A 12,907-nucleotide genomic window follows, 5' to 3' on the forward strand; every position below is an offset into this window, starting at 1 on the left:
ACTGAGGGTTCTAGAGGGGAGGAGGGTGGGGGGATGGGTTAGCCTGGTGATGGGTATTAAAGAGGGCACATTCTGCATGGAGCACTGGGTGTTATGAACAAACAATGAATCATGGAACACTACACCAAAACAAATGATGTAATATATGGTGATTAACATAACAATAAAAATTTTTAAAAAAAGAAACCAGTATAGGTGATGCATAGAGTTTAATATTATTTCTGTAAATTTACAAACACCAATATTTATATATTTTTTCTTTAAAATATTTTTAAATGTTTTTGGAAAGTACAAAGAAATTGGTAATCATTCCTCTAGGTATAACTGCTAAAATGTAGAAAATATATGGAAAATAATAAAATTTTTCATCTTAGTGTGGACATAAGGATATCATTTTTATTAGTTTTTTCATTTATTGCCTACTTGAAATTATAAGGTTTTAAATGATTTGGATAATCATATTGCTGGTTAGATATTTGGCTGCCCTAATCCTTCAGTGAAAAAATTTTATTTGAATATGAGCCCAGTTAATCAAATTTCAATCAAATGTCAATTACATTCTATCTTATGAGCAGAAAATACAAACAATAGTTTGTATAGACAACACCTAAGGTACCTTATCAATATCTTATTACTAACTCATATTTTTCTTCTCCAGTGTGGCTTTTTTTTACCATTCCATTCAACTTACTAAATTCTGCTAGTTATTTATCTAATTGAAATGATTCCTTAGGATTAATGTCCATTAAAAGCATTTATTATTTAGAAAACCACATTTATAAGACAATAACATGTGGCAAGTATGTCTAAGCAGGCTCCAGAATTAAAGCCAATAAGGATTTTGATAATATTTTGTAAACCAATAACTTCTGTGAATCTAGGAAAAACAAGGCCAATATTTTCAAATTTTAAAAATTACCAACATCTTCAAGTAAATTTTTATATTCAATATAAAGAAAACAATTTTATAAATTCTATGCAGTTATAATATCAATCAAAGGGAATATTACATATGACAAAGACAATCATTTTTTTGGTAAATAAATCTGCTTACTTTTCTGAGATTTAAATATTCAGATTTAATGACAGTACTTAAAATGTGTTTGCATATTTGTCTTAGATTCAGATATAGCACTGAAGGGTCACTCAAAGGAGATTGAGACCTACTCTGGAGTGACAAGAGATGCATAATAGAGAATTATTGAGTCTCATGGCCCATTTTCCTTGGTGGCTTTCTCTGTGGGTGGGAGAGGTCAGAAAAAACCCCTGAGTGTACTTACTCCCAGATGCTCTTCTGCATGCACAAGAGTCAACAATACCCTACATAAGGCAAACTGTAAGGTAGCTGTGGGTTTGCAGGGCCCTTACACACAGGGGAGCTACAGGTGGAATGAACAGCTGCTGCAGAGCTGTGTCCTCAGGTAGACCCAAACTGGCACACTTGTGACCAGAGCTCTCCTTCCAGGAGCTGGAAGGTTTACTTCCATGATGAGACACTAGACTTGCCATAATTGTTCAGGCATGGCATTAGTTAATTACTAGAACAATAACTCCAGGATTTATGAAAGTATATTTCAGTTACACATGCACATGCCTATAAACATTTATTTATTTATTCATAGAATCTTGACAAAATAACCAGAAAAAAAGGCATGACATTTTCAGAAGAGAAAAGAAGGGTTTAGAATAGTAACTTCAGAATACCATTGAAAGAAAAATTCACATCTATTTTATTTAGGAGATTAAGCTGTGATCCTTATAAATGCCATGAGAACAAATAATTAGATGATGTTGAAAGTCCTCAGTCTCTGGGGGATTGCATGAGTGTATTTCACATTTCCCCCTATTGGGAGTCTCTTCTCAGCAATCTTCTCAGAGCCCACTTAACCTCTTTGTTTCTCAGGGTGTAAATCAGAGGATTAAGTGAGGGTGTCACTACAGAATAGAAAGGGTGAGGAATTTACTGTGGTTCTGTGTGTAGTTGCTCTTGGGTTGGATGTAGACAGAAATTGAAGTCCCAAAAAACAAAACCACAGCAAGAAGATGGGACCCACAGGTCCCAAAAGCTTTCCTCCTGCCTTCCCCGGACTTTATCCTCAGCACACTCCCAGCGATGCATCCACAGGAGACCAGAATAAGCCCCAGAGGTATAACTAAGTAGAGGACACTTGCTACAGAGAGCTCATTTTCCAGGAAGGTCGTGTTCACACAGGCAATTTTAATCAGGGCAGGCTCCTCACACATAAAATCATCAACTCTGTGGTGGCTGCAGAGAGGCAACTGGAAAACGAGAATGGTCTGAACCGTAGACTCCACAAAACCACTGATCCAGGCCACAGCTGAAAGGTGCCAGAGAAACTTCGGGTGCATGATAACGCCATAGTGGAGTGGTCGGCAGATGGCATTGAAGCGGTCGTAGGCCATCACAGCCAGGAGGATGTACTCCGTGGAGCCCAGCCTCAATGCAACGTAGAGCTGAATCACACACCCAGTGGGGCTGATGGTCTTCTCAGGGCCCTTGAGATTCCACAGCGTCTGTGGAATGATGCTGATGATGAAGCAGAGGTCCAGGAAGGAGAGATTAGACAGGAAGAAGTACATAGGCATGTGGAGCTTGGGGTTCAAGTTTGAGACCAGTATGATTGCTGTGTTCCCCACCAGTGTCAGAACATATACGATAGAGACAACCAGAAGGAAGATCGTCCCCAGCTGGGGCTGGTCAGAAAAACCCAGCAAGATAAAACCTGCTGGACTGCTAAAATTTGTCCCTTTCATTCCTTCTTAATTGTGAGTCACCTTTCTTTGTCATTCCTGTCCTCTTCCTATGGGGAAAAAAATCAGATATCATAACCATTGGAAAAGTAACAAACTGAGTAAAATGGGCATTTGGACACTGGACTTATAGAGAAACAACAGACAAGGATAAAATTATGCAAATAAAAAATATAATAAGCTAACTTGTTAGGCAGACAGACAAAACCCACAGTCATGAAAACATTAAAGGCTTTGAAAGGAAATATAGAAACATAGAATACACATTACAATCATTTTCCAAAACAGATTTGAACTGTGTATCAAACTATGTGAAGATCAAATACATAGACCATCAATGCACATGCTGTGAAAAGGCAAAGAAATTGAAAAGATGATTGTCTTATATATACAGATACATGATAGACAATAGATGTAACAGGTAAATTAAAAGATACATCTAGTGAGCAAGGATCTGAGAGAGAAGGTGTACAGAATTGGAGACAGAAAGATTAGTTAGAATTTTCATACAGGAACAGCAAGACATGCTTATGATTAATATTCATTCTTTTCCTACGAAGCCAATAATGACTGACCTGATAGCAGCATTAAGGAGAACTTCTGTGATCCCCCTATCTGAGTCATAGGTCTACTGTTTTTATGAATACTGCTTTCTAGAAAATTCTAATTCATGGTCCCCCACAAGGAAGCTCTCTCCGCAGAGACACCTATGCTTTCATTACAAGATGACATGAATTCGGCCATCTAATGTAATCCACTGACATTTCATAAAATAAATTGTGTAAAATTCATCAGTGTCCTTTAAACTATTAGTTTGCACAGATTAGGAAATATAATTATAAACATTTGTCCCTCTGAATGGTCAGTTCTGGGGTTTCCAAAATGACTGTGGTAGATGGATTACCTGTGGGGTCAAATACGAACAACTTTCTTACAAATAAAAAACAAATAAAAATCTCCAATGAAAATTTCTGATTTTCTCTTAAATACATTGACTAGAAAATAAAAACATATTTCTTAGCGCCCTCAGCCCTTATACCTGATCTCATGCAATCATTACATAATTCAGTTTAAAGGGAATAAGTTGTTTATTTTCCTCTGCACCTGGGGCAACAATCAGTTGCATTTTGAACTTTTGTTGAGAGGAAACCATTATCAACCCTTCTTCCAGAATTGTAACAAAAGGAGGAAACTGACACTGGTAGTCACAGTGTTTAGCATTTGTTTCCCTGGCCAAGTACTTTGGTGCTAAAATCAAACCCTGAATACCCTGGTGCCCCCAAAATGACCATGGCTTTAGCTGCTGGGCTTCCTTGCCCGTACAGTAAGGAGGGAAAGTCGGGGCTGCTGTGTGTCTATGACAAAGACAGTGGGTGAGTGGCCTCACTTCACGTTGTTTTCCGGGGGCATTTCTGTTCCAAGAATAACCATTATTTTCCAAGGAGACTCCCACTGAAACAAACTCTGCTTTCACATTTCTCTTAACCAAGATGCTGATGAGGGGATTTACATCTATAAAGAGAAGGAGGTAGTCACTTTTCCATGGCTAAAAATATAGTAAATGTTGGGCCACATGCACACCTGATTCTGTTCACTGCTAAAGGGAACCAGCTCTGGATTCCCTCCACTTATAAAATAAATTTCCTTTATTTTTTCCATACATGAAAAAAAAATCCCCACCTTCTAGAAGAATGACCAACCAGTTGTAGCAGCTGTTGGTGGTTGTGATGTTATGGTGACATATAGGCTCTGCTAACCAGGTGAGGGCATGGGTGTGTCATCCTGATCTTGGTAATCACTCCATAGTGTATATTAAGTCATCACATTTGCACTTCACATGCAGGTCTCCTTGACCTATGGCAGGGGTATACCTGATACACCCATCAGAAGTTGAAAATATTGTAAATAAAAAATGCATTGAACACATCTAACCTTCCGAACATCACAGCTCAGGATGCTTACAGGAGCCCTCAGCTGGGCAAAAAGTTCTCACACAAGTCTGTTTTATGAGAAAGTGTTAAGTATCTCCTGTAGCACACTGCATACTGTACTGATGGTGACAAACAGGATGCTGTGGGGGTGCAGATTTGTTGTCAGTGAATCAGTCATTGACCTTCAGGATCACGGAGCTGACAGAGCTGCCCCTGCTCAGCATCACAAGAGAGGATCGTAGGGGGCAGGTCGCCAGCCTGGGAGAAGATCAAAATTCAAAATTCTAAGTGCAATTTCTACTGTATCACTTTTGCACTATCGTAATGTTGAAAACTGCTAAGTTGAATCATCCTAAATTGGGATCTATCAGTGTAAACAGTTATATTTGTCAATTATTCCTCAATAAAATTAGAAAAATACAATTTTAGAACTTTATTCACCCCATTTCAGACAAAATTTTGCTTTTTGAAATATAAACATACCTGAATAAAATGACAAATGTAGCTTTCATTACTCCAAAAAGTGAATGATTCAATACCATATTGACTTAAAAGAAAATTTGGGTGACTGGTAAAAGAAAATAATGATGACATTATTAAAAAAAAAAAAAGGCAAGTGAAGAGATATGGTGGAATATGTTACAAGCCAGAATGTTTTTATTGTGCAGAAGAATGTAAAATGGGTGACAAATACATATTTTGCCTTTTCATGATTTTACCAAATGCCAATGCCTTGTCTTTAACTAAATGGGTATGTGTAGGTGAGTTGTACCTTAATATTTACCTTATTTTATCTAAATATTTTTATGGAAATCGTTTATTATTTTCTATTTTTTAGTTTAAATTCAATTAATTAACATAAAGGGCTGGTATCCAAGATCTATAAAGAACTTCTCAAACTCAACACCCAAAAAACAAATAATCAAGTCAAAAAATGGGCAGAAGACATGAAAAGACATTTTTCCGAAGAAGACATACAAATGGCTAACAGACACATGAAAAAATGTTCATCATCATTAACCATCAGGGAAATTCAAATCAAAACCACATTGAGATACCACCTTACACCAGTTAGAATGGCAAAAATGGACAGGGCAGGAAACAACAAATGTTGGAGAGGTTGTGGAGAAAGGGGAACCCTCTTACACTGTTGGTGGGAATGCAAGTTGGTACAGCGACTTTGGAAAACAGTGTGGAGGTGCCTCAAAACATTAAAAATAGAGCTACTCTATGACCCAGCAATGGCGCTCCTGGGTATTTACCCCAAAGACACAGATGTAGTGAAAGGAAGGGCCATATGCACCCCAATGTTCATAGCAGCAATGTCCGCAATAGCCAAACTGTGGAAAGAGCCGAGATGCCCTTCAACAGATGAATGGATAAAGAAGGTGTGGTCCATATATACAATGAAATATTACTCAGCCATCAGAAAGGATGAATACCCAACTTTCACATCCACATGGATGGGACTGGAGGAGATTATTCTAAGTGAAATAAGTCAAGCAGAGAAAGTCAATTATCATATGGTTTCACTTATTTGTGGAACATAAGGAATAGCCTGGAGGACATTAGGAGAAGGAAGCGAAAAATGAAGGGAGGGAAATCGGAGGGAGAGATGAACCATGAGAGACTATGGACTCTGAGAAACAAAAAGGGTTTTAGAGGGGAGTGGGGAGGGGGGACTGGTTAGCCCCGTGATGGGTATTAAGGAGGGCATGTACTGCATGGAGCACTGGGTGTTATACGAAAACAATGAATCGTTGATCACCACATCAAAAACTAATGATATATTGTATGGTGACTAACATAACATAATAAAATTTTAAAAATTAAAAAAAAACAGATCCCTTTTAATATTTCTTGTATGGCTAGTTTGGCGATCACAAATTCTTTTTAGTTTCTATTTGTCGTGGAAGCTTTTTATCTCTCCTTCTATTTTGAATGACAGCCTATCTGGATAACATATTCCTGGCTGCACATTTTACTCATTTAGCACCCTGAATATATCATGCCTGTCCTTTCAGGCCTGCCAGGTCTCTGTGGGTATGTTTGCTGCCAGTCTCATGTTTCTTCCTTTATAGGATAAGAACCCCTTGTCCAGAGCTGCTTTCAGGGTTTTCTCTGTCTCTGAGATTTTCAAGTTTCCCTATTATATGTCAGGGTGTTGACCTATTTTTATTGATTTTCAGGGTGCGTTCTCTGTGTCTCCTGGACTTGGATGCCTGTTTCCTCCCCCAGATTAAGGTAGTTCTCCTCTATCTTTTGCTCCAATATACCTTCTGCCCCTCTCTCTTTCCTCCTCTTCTGGGATCCCAATTATTTTAATATTTCATTTTATGATATCACTTATCTCTTGAATCCTCCTCTTGTGATCCAGTAATTGTTTCTCTCTTTTTCTCAGCTTCTTTATTCTCCATCATTTTGTCTTCTTTATCCCTAATTCTCTCTCTTCTGCCTCATTTATCCCACGCATAAGAGACTCCATTTTTTTTGCATCTCATTAATAGCCTTTTTTATTTTGACTTGATTCGATTTTAGTTCTTTTATTTCTACAGAAAGGAGAGTGCCTCCCTCTAGTGTCTTCTATGCTTTTTTCAAGCCCAAATAGTATCTTTGTAATCATTATTCTGAACTCTAGTTCCAACATCTTACTTATGCCCATACTGATTAAGTCCCTGGCAGTCAGTACTGCCTCTTGTTCTCTTTTTTGAGGTGAGTTTCTGTCTTGTCATTCTGTCCAGACAAGAATAGATGAACAAGAGAGCCAAATACTAAAATGGCAACGAATCCAGAGAAATATACACTAAACAAATCAGAAGACTCCTGAAATCTTAAAAAAGAAAGAGAGAGAGAAAATAATCAGACAGGTGAACAGAATAGAGCAATGCACTGGATCCTGTGTATATTTTGGTCCATTTCTTAGAAAACGATATCCCAAAATTGTAAAGAAAGAAAAACTTCTATATGTACAAAAATAAAATTAAATACAGTGAAAAGATAGAATGTAAATGTAAAAACTAAAATTAAAAGACAAAAATAAAAGAAGGAATATAAACAGGTGGACAGAACAGAGCAATACACTATATCCTGAGTGTAAAATTAAAATTGAAAGTCTAAAGAATCATGGGGAAATACCATGAATTCTATATGCTATTTTCCCCTAGCACTGGAGTTTTGCAGTTTTCAATGCTCAGTAAACGTGGTCTTCACTGGATGTTCTTGCTGATCTTCTGTGGGAGGGGACTGTTGAACTGATTCTCAAGCATCTGTGATTGTACCACACTTGTGAAGGGGCCAGGCTGCATAATCTGTTCTGGATTGCTCTATGTGGCTTTTGTTCCCTGAAGGCTTTCACATAGTTAGAGGATGAGAATGAAAATGGTGGCATCTCACTCACTCTCTTTCACCCCAGACCTTAGTGTGTAGCCTTAGGCCTTTGACCTACCAGATTTTCAATCACTGGATGCTGGAGGAGCAAGTTACCATGCTAAGAAGAAACAGGTAAAATAGTCAGAACAGATTGGCAGATCATTATCAGATAGAAATTAAAAGTCTCTGAGGACTGGTTACAATGTCTAGGGGAGGAGGCAAGATGGCAGAGAAGGGAACCCCATTTTAACTGGTCCCCTGAATTTAGCTGGATATCTGTCAAGCCATTTTAAACACGCACAATATCAGCCTGAGATGTAAGAATATATCTGGAACTCTACAAGCAGAAAAGCGACTGATTTTTGCAAGGTAGGACGTGTGGCATCATGAATCTGTGGGGAGATATCAGAAGATAAACAGAATGGGGAGGGAGCCTGCATAAGCTGCCCCCTGGAAAGTGATATAGCACCAGAGTAGATAATCAGGACCCTTGAAATCTCCTCTAGTGAGAGACATCCTTTTCTGAAAGGGGGCTCTGGAAATGAAAAGGCAGAATTCTAGGTGGGGCACTGTGTTCTCGGGATACAAGGAACAACAGAGAAAAAGTGGGCTCTGGAACCAGTAGAGTGCCTAAGCAGTGGAGCCAGGAAGCAGTCTGAAAAAATCTGGAACCTGTGCCCATGATGGGGCAAAAACTCACAGACCAGTTGCAGCCCAGAAAGGGCTTTAGAGCAGCACCCAGACATGATCCAGGAACTTTGGGTATATGCACGAGCCTGCGGCCACTCCCGCTTTTAGAATTACAGTGCGAGCACACTTCTGGAGGCTGCAGTTTCCAGTGGCACATAAAGAAGTGGAGACTATTTGACCTGGAGCGTTTATTAAAGAGGGCAGATTATGATCTTTCTGCTCTGGGCCAGAGGGTTTGGATGTGGCCATTTTTGCTCGGATCTTCTAAAGAGGCAGGGGAGGGCCTGTTTTCTCTAAGTCCATCCCCCTGACAGGGTGTGGGACAACTCAACCCAGGCAGGGTTACCTGAGAAAGAGCGGGCAGGCCCTTCCCCCAGAAGACAGGCTGGAAGAACAGGTGGATGACAACCCTATGGATACTATAAGACTGTAAAATCCCAACGCCAAGGGAAAATTGTATATTGAGCTCTAGATGTGGCATTACAACTCATTTATTTCTCAGATAAAATTTCCCTTTTCTTTTCATTCTTTTTTTCTTATGCTTTTTCTCTGTTTTTTTTTCTATTTACCTTTTTCTTATTTCAACTAGATGTTTATTATATCAACTTATATTTCATAGGCACTTTTAACTTGTATTTTTACACACCTATATTTTTTATAGATATATGCCTTATTGTAGTACTTTTTCCATTATTCAATTTTACCTTTACATATTTACAAGTTTTACTTTCCTTGTAATTTTGGGACATAGTGTGCACACAGACCAAAATACACCCAGGAATGACTGAAACACCCTGCTTTATCCACATGAAGATTATAGCCCCCGTTCTCCTCCTCCCATATTTTTAAATCTATAATTTTTAAATTTTATTCCTGTGTTTAATTTTGGCTTTTTTTTTTCCATGATGGTTTTTGCCCTCTCCAGATTTTGCTAGGATGCATCTTGCTTGGCTCGTGGTTGATATTTTGGACTCTGTTCACTCATTCAACCATCCCTCAACAGAATGATTAGGAGGAGGAACTCTCAACAAAGAAAAGAACCAGGGCAATATCCTTTGCCACAGAACTAATGGTTATGGATATGAGCAAGATGTCAGAGAAAGATTTCAGGATAGCAATCATAAAGTCAATAGCAAGGCTTGAAAAAATCATTAGTGACAATATAAGATCTCTAAGAGCAGAAATGAGATCTAATCAGGCCAAACTAAAAAATGCTATGAATAAGATGCAGTCAAAACTGGATATTTTAGCAGCCAGGGTAAATGAGGCAGAAGAGAGAATCAGTGATCTAGACAATAAGCTGATGTAAAGGAAGGAAGTTAAGGAGAACAGAGATAGGCTGCTAGTAGCACATGAGAAAAAGATTGGAGAGATTAATGATACCATGAAACATTCCACTGTCAGAATGATTGGGATCCCCAAGGGGGTGGAGAGAGAGGACTAGAAGGTATATTTCAGCAAATCATAGCTGAGAACTTCCCTAATCTGGGGAAGGAAACAAGCATTCGTGTTCAAGAGGCAGAGAGGACCTCTCCCAAAATCGATAAAAATAGATCAACACCCCATCATATAATAGTGAAGTTTGCAAATCTTACAGCCAAATAATCTATCCTGAGAATAGCTAGGGAGGGGAGGTTCCTTACATGTGGAGGGAGGAACATCAGAATAACATCGGACCTGTCGACAGAGACCTGGCAAACCAGAAAGGGTTAGCAAGACATATTCATGGTACTAAATGAGAAGAAGGTACAGCCAAGAATAATTTATCCAGCAAGGGTGTCATTCAGAATGGATGGAGAGATAAAGAGCTTCCAGGACAGGCAGAAACTGAAAGAATATGTGACCACCAAGCCAGCCATGCAAGAAATATTAAGGGAGATTCTGTAAGTGAAGAGAGAACCCAAGAGTCACATAGACCAGAAAGAAAGAGAAAATCTACAGAAACAGGGACTTTACAGGCAATACCATGACAATAAATTCATATCTTTCAATAATTACTCTAAATGAAAATGGGCTGAATGCTCCCATGAAAAGACACAGGATATCAGATTGGATAAAAAAGCAGGACCAACAATAAATAAATAAATAAATAAATAAATAAATAAATAGCAAGACCCATACATATATTGTCTACAAGAGATCCATTTTGAACCTAAAGACCCCTCCAGATTGATAGTGAGGGGTTAGAGAACAATTTACCATGCTATGGACCTCAAAAGTAATCTGGGGTAGCAATCCTTAATCAGAAATATTAGATTTTAAACCAAAGACTGTAGTAAGAGATGTAGAGGGACACTATATCATACTTAAAGGGTCAATCCAACAAGAAGATCTAACAATTGTAAATATCTATGCCCCCAACATGGGAACAGCCAATTGTATAAACCAATTAATAACCAAAATAAAGAAACATATTGATAATAATATACTAATAGTAGGAGACCTCAACACTCCAATCACAGCAATGGACAGATCATCTAAGCAGAAGATCAACAAAAAAAAAAGAGCTCTAAATGACACATTGGACCAGATGGACTTTGTAGATATATACAGAACATTCCATCCTGAAACAACAGAATATACATTCTTCTCAAGCACATATGGAACTTTCTCCAGAATATATCCCATATTGGGTCACAAATCAGGTCTCAACCATTACCAAAAGATTGAGATTATTCCCTGCATATTTTCAGACCACAATACTTTGAAACTGGAACTCAACTACAAGAAGAAATTTGGAAGAAACTCAAACACTTGGAGGTTAAAAATCACCCTGCTAGAGAATGAATGTGTCAACCTGGAAATTAAAGAACTTAAACAATTCATACAAACCAATGAAAATGAAAACACATAGGTTCAATCCTATCGGATACAGCAAAGGTAGTCCTAAGAGGGAAATACGAAGCCATCAAAGCCTCACTCAAAAATTAGAAAAATCACAAATGCACAAACTAACCTTACACTTAAAGGAGCAGGAGAAAGAACAGAAAATAAAATCTAAACCAAGCAGGAGAAGAGAAATAATAAAGATTTGAGCAAAAATTGATGAAATAGAAACTAGAAGAACAGAAGAACAGATCAACAAAACCAGAAGCTGGTTCTTTGAAAGAGTTAATAAGACTGATAAACCACTAGCCAGACTTATCCAAAAGAAAAGGGAAAGGACCCAAATCAATAAAATCATGAATAAAAGGGGAGAGATCACGACTAACACAAAGGAAATAGAAACAATGATTAGACATCACTACCAGGAATTATAAGCCAACAAATTAGGCAATCTGGAAGAAATGGATGCATTCCTGGAAACTTATAAACTACCAAGACTGAAACAGGACGAAATAGAAAATCTGAATACACAATACCCAGTAAGGAAATTGAAACAGTAATCAAAAACCTCCCAAGAAACAAGAGGTCAGGGCCAGATGGCTTCCAAGGGGAATGCTACCAAACACTTAAAGAAGAAATAATACCTATTCTACTGAAGCTGTTTCAAAAATAGAAATGGAGGGATGCCTGGATGGCTCAGTTGGTTGAGCATCTGCCTTTGGCTTGGGTCATGATCCCAGGGTCCTGGGATTGGGTTGCACATTAGGCTCCTTACTCAGCGGGGAGCCTGCTTCTCCCTTGCCTGCCACTCCCCCACTCCCCCTGCTTGTGCTCTCTCCCTCTCTGATCAATAAATAAATAAAATATTTTAAAAAGAGGGATAACTGCCTACGTTTTAAGAAAAATGGAAATGGAAGGAAAACTTCCAAACTCGTTCTATGAGGCCAGCATTACCTTGATCCAAAAACCAGAGAAATACCCCATCGAAAAGGAGAATTATAGACCAATATCCCTGTTGAACATGGATGCCAAAACACTCAACAAGTTCCTAGAAAATAGGATCCAACAGTCCATTAAAAGGCTTATTCACCATGATCAGGTGGGATTTATTCCTGGGATGCAAGGGTGGTTCAATTTTCAAAAGTCAATCAACGTGATAGATCACATTAATAAAAGAAAAGACAAGAACCATATGATTCTCTCAATTGCTTCAGAAAAAAGCATTTGACAAAATACAACATCCTTTCCTGATTAAAACTCTTCAAGGTGTAGGGATAGAGGGAACATACCTCAATATCATAAAAGCCATTTATTAAAAG

The 12,907-nt window shown here is 38.3% G+C and overlaps 1 pseudogene; it reads right to left on the bottom strand.

Moving 5' to 3' along the window:
• Positions 1-1,591: 1,591 nt before the first annotated feature.
• LOC112813518 (olfactory receptor 2H2-like) lies at positions 1,592-4,496 on the bottom strand (annotated as a pseudogene).
• Positions 4,497-12,907: the final 8,411 nt, after the last annotated feature.

The sequence above is a fragment of the Callorhinus ursinus genome, unplaced genomic scaffold (genome assembly GCF_003265705.2).
Source record: "Callorhinus ursinus isolate GAN/ISIS: 27379988/994484 unplaced genomic scaffold, GSC_fseal_2.0 scaffold109, whole genome shotgun sequence".
In the NCBI taxonomy this organism is placed as follows: domain Eukaryota; kingdom Metazoa; phylum Chordata; class Mammalia; order Carnivora; family Otariidae; genus Callorhinus; species Callorhinus ursinus.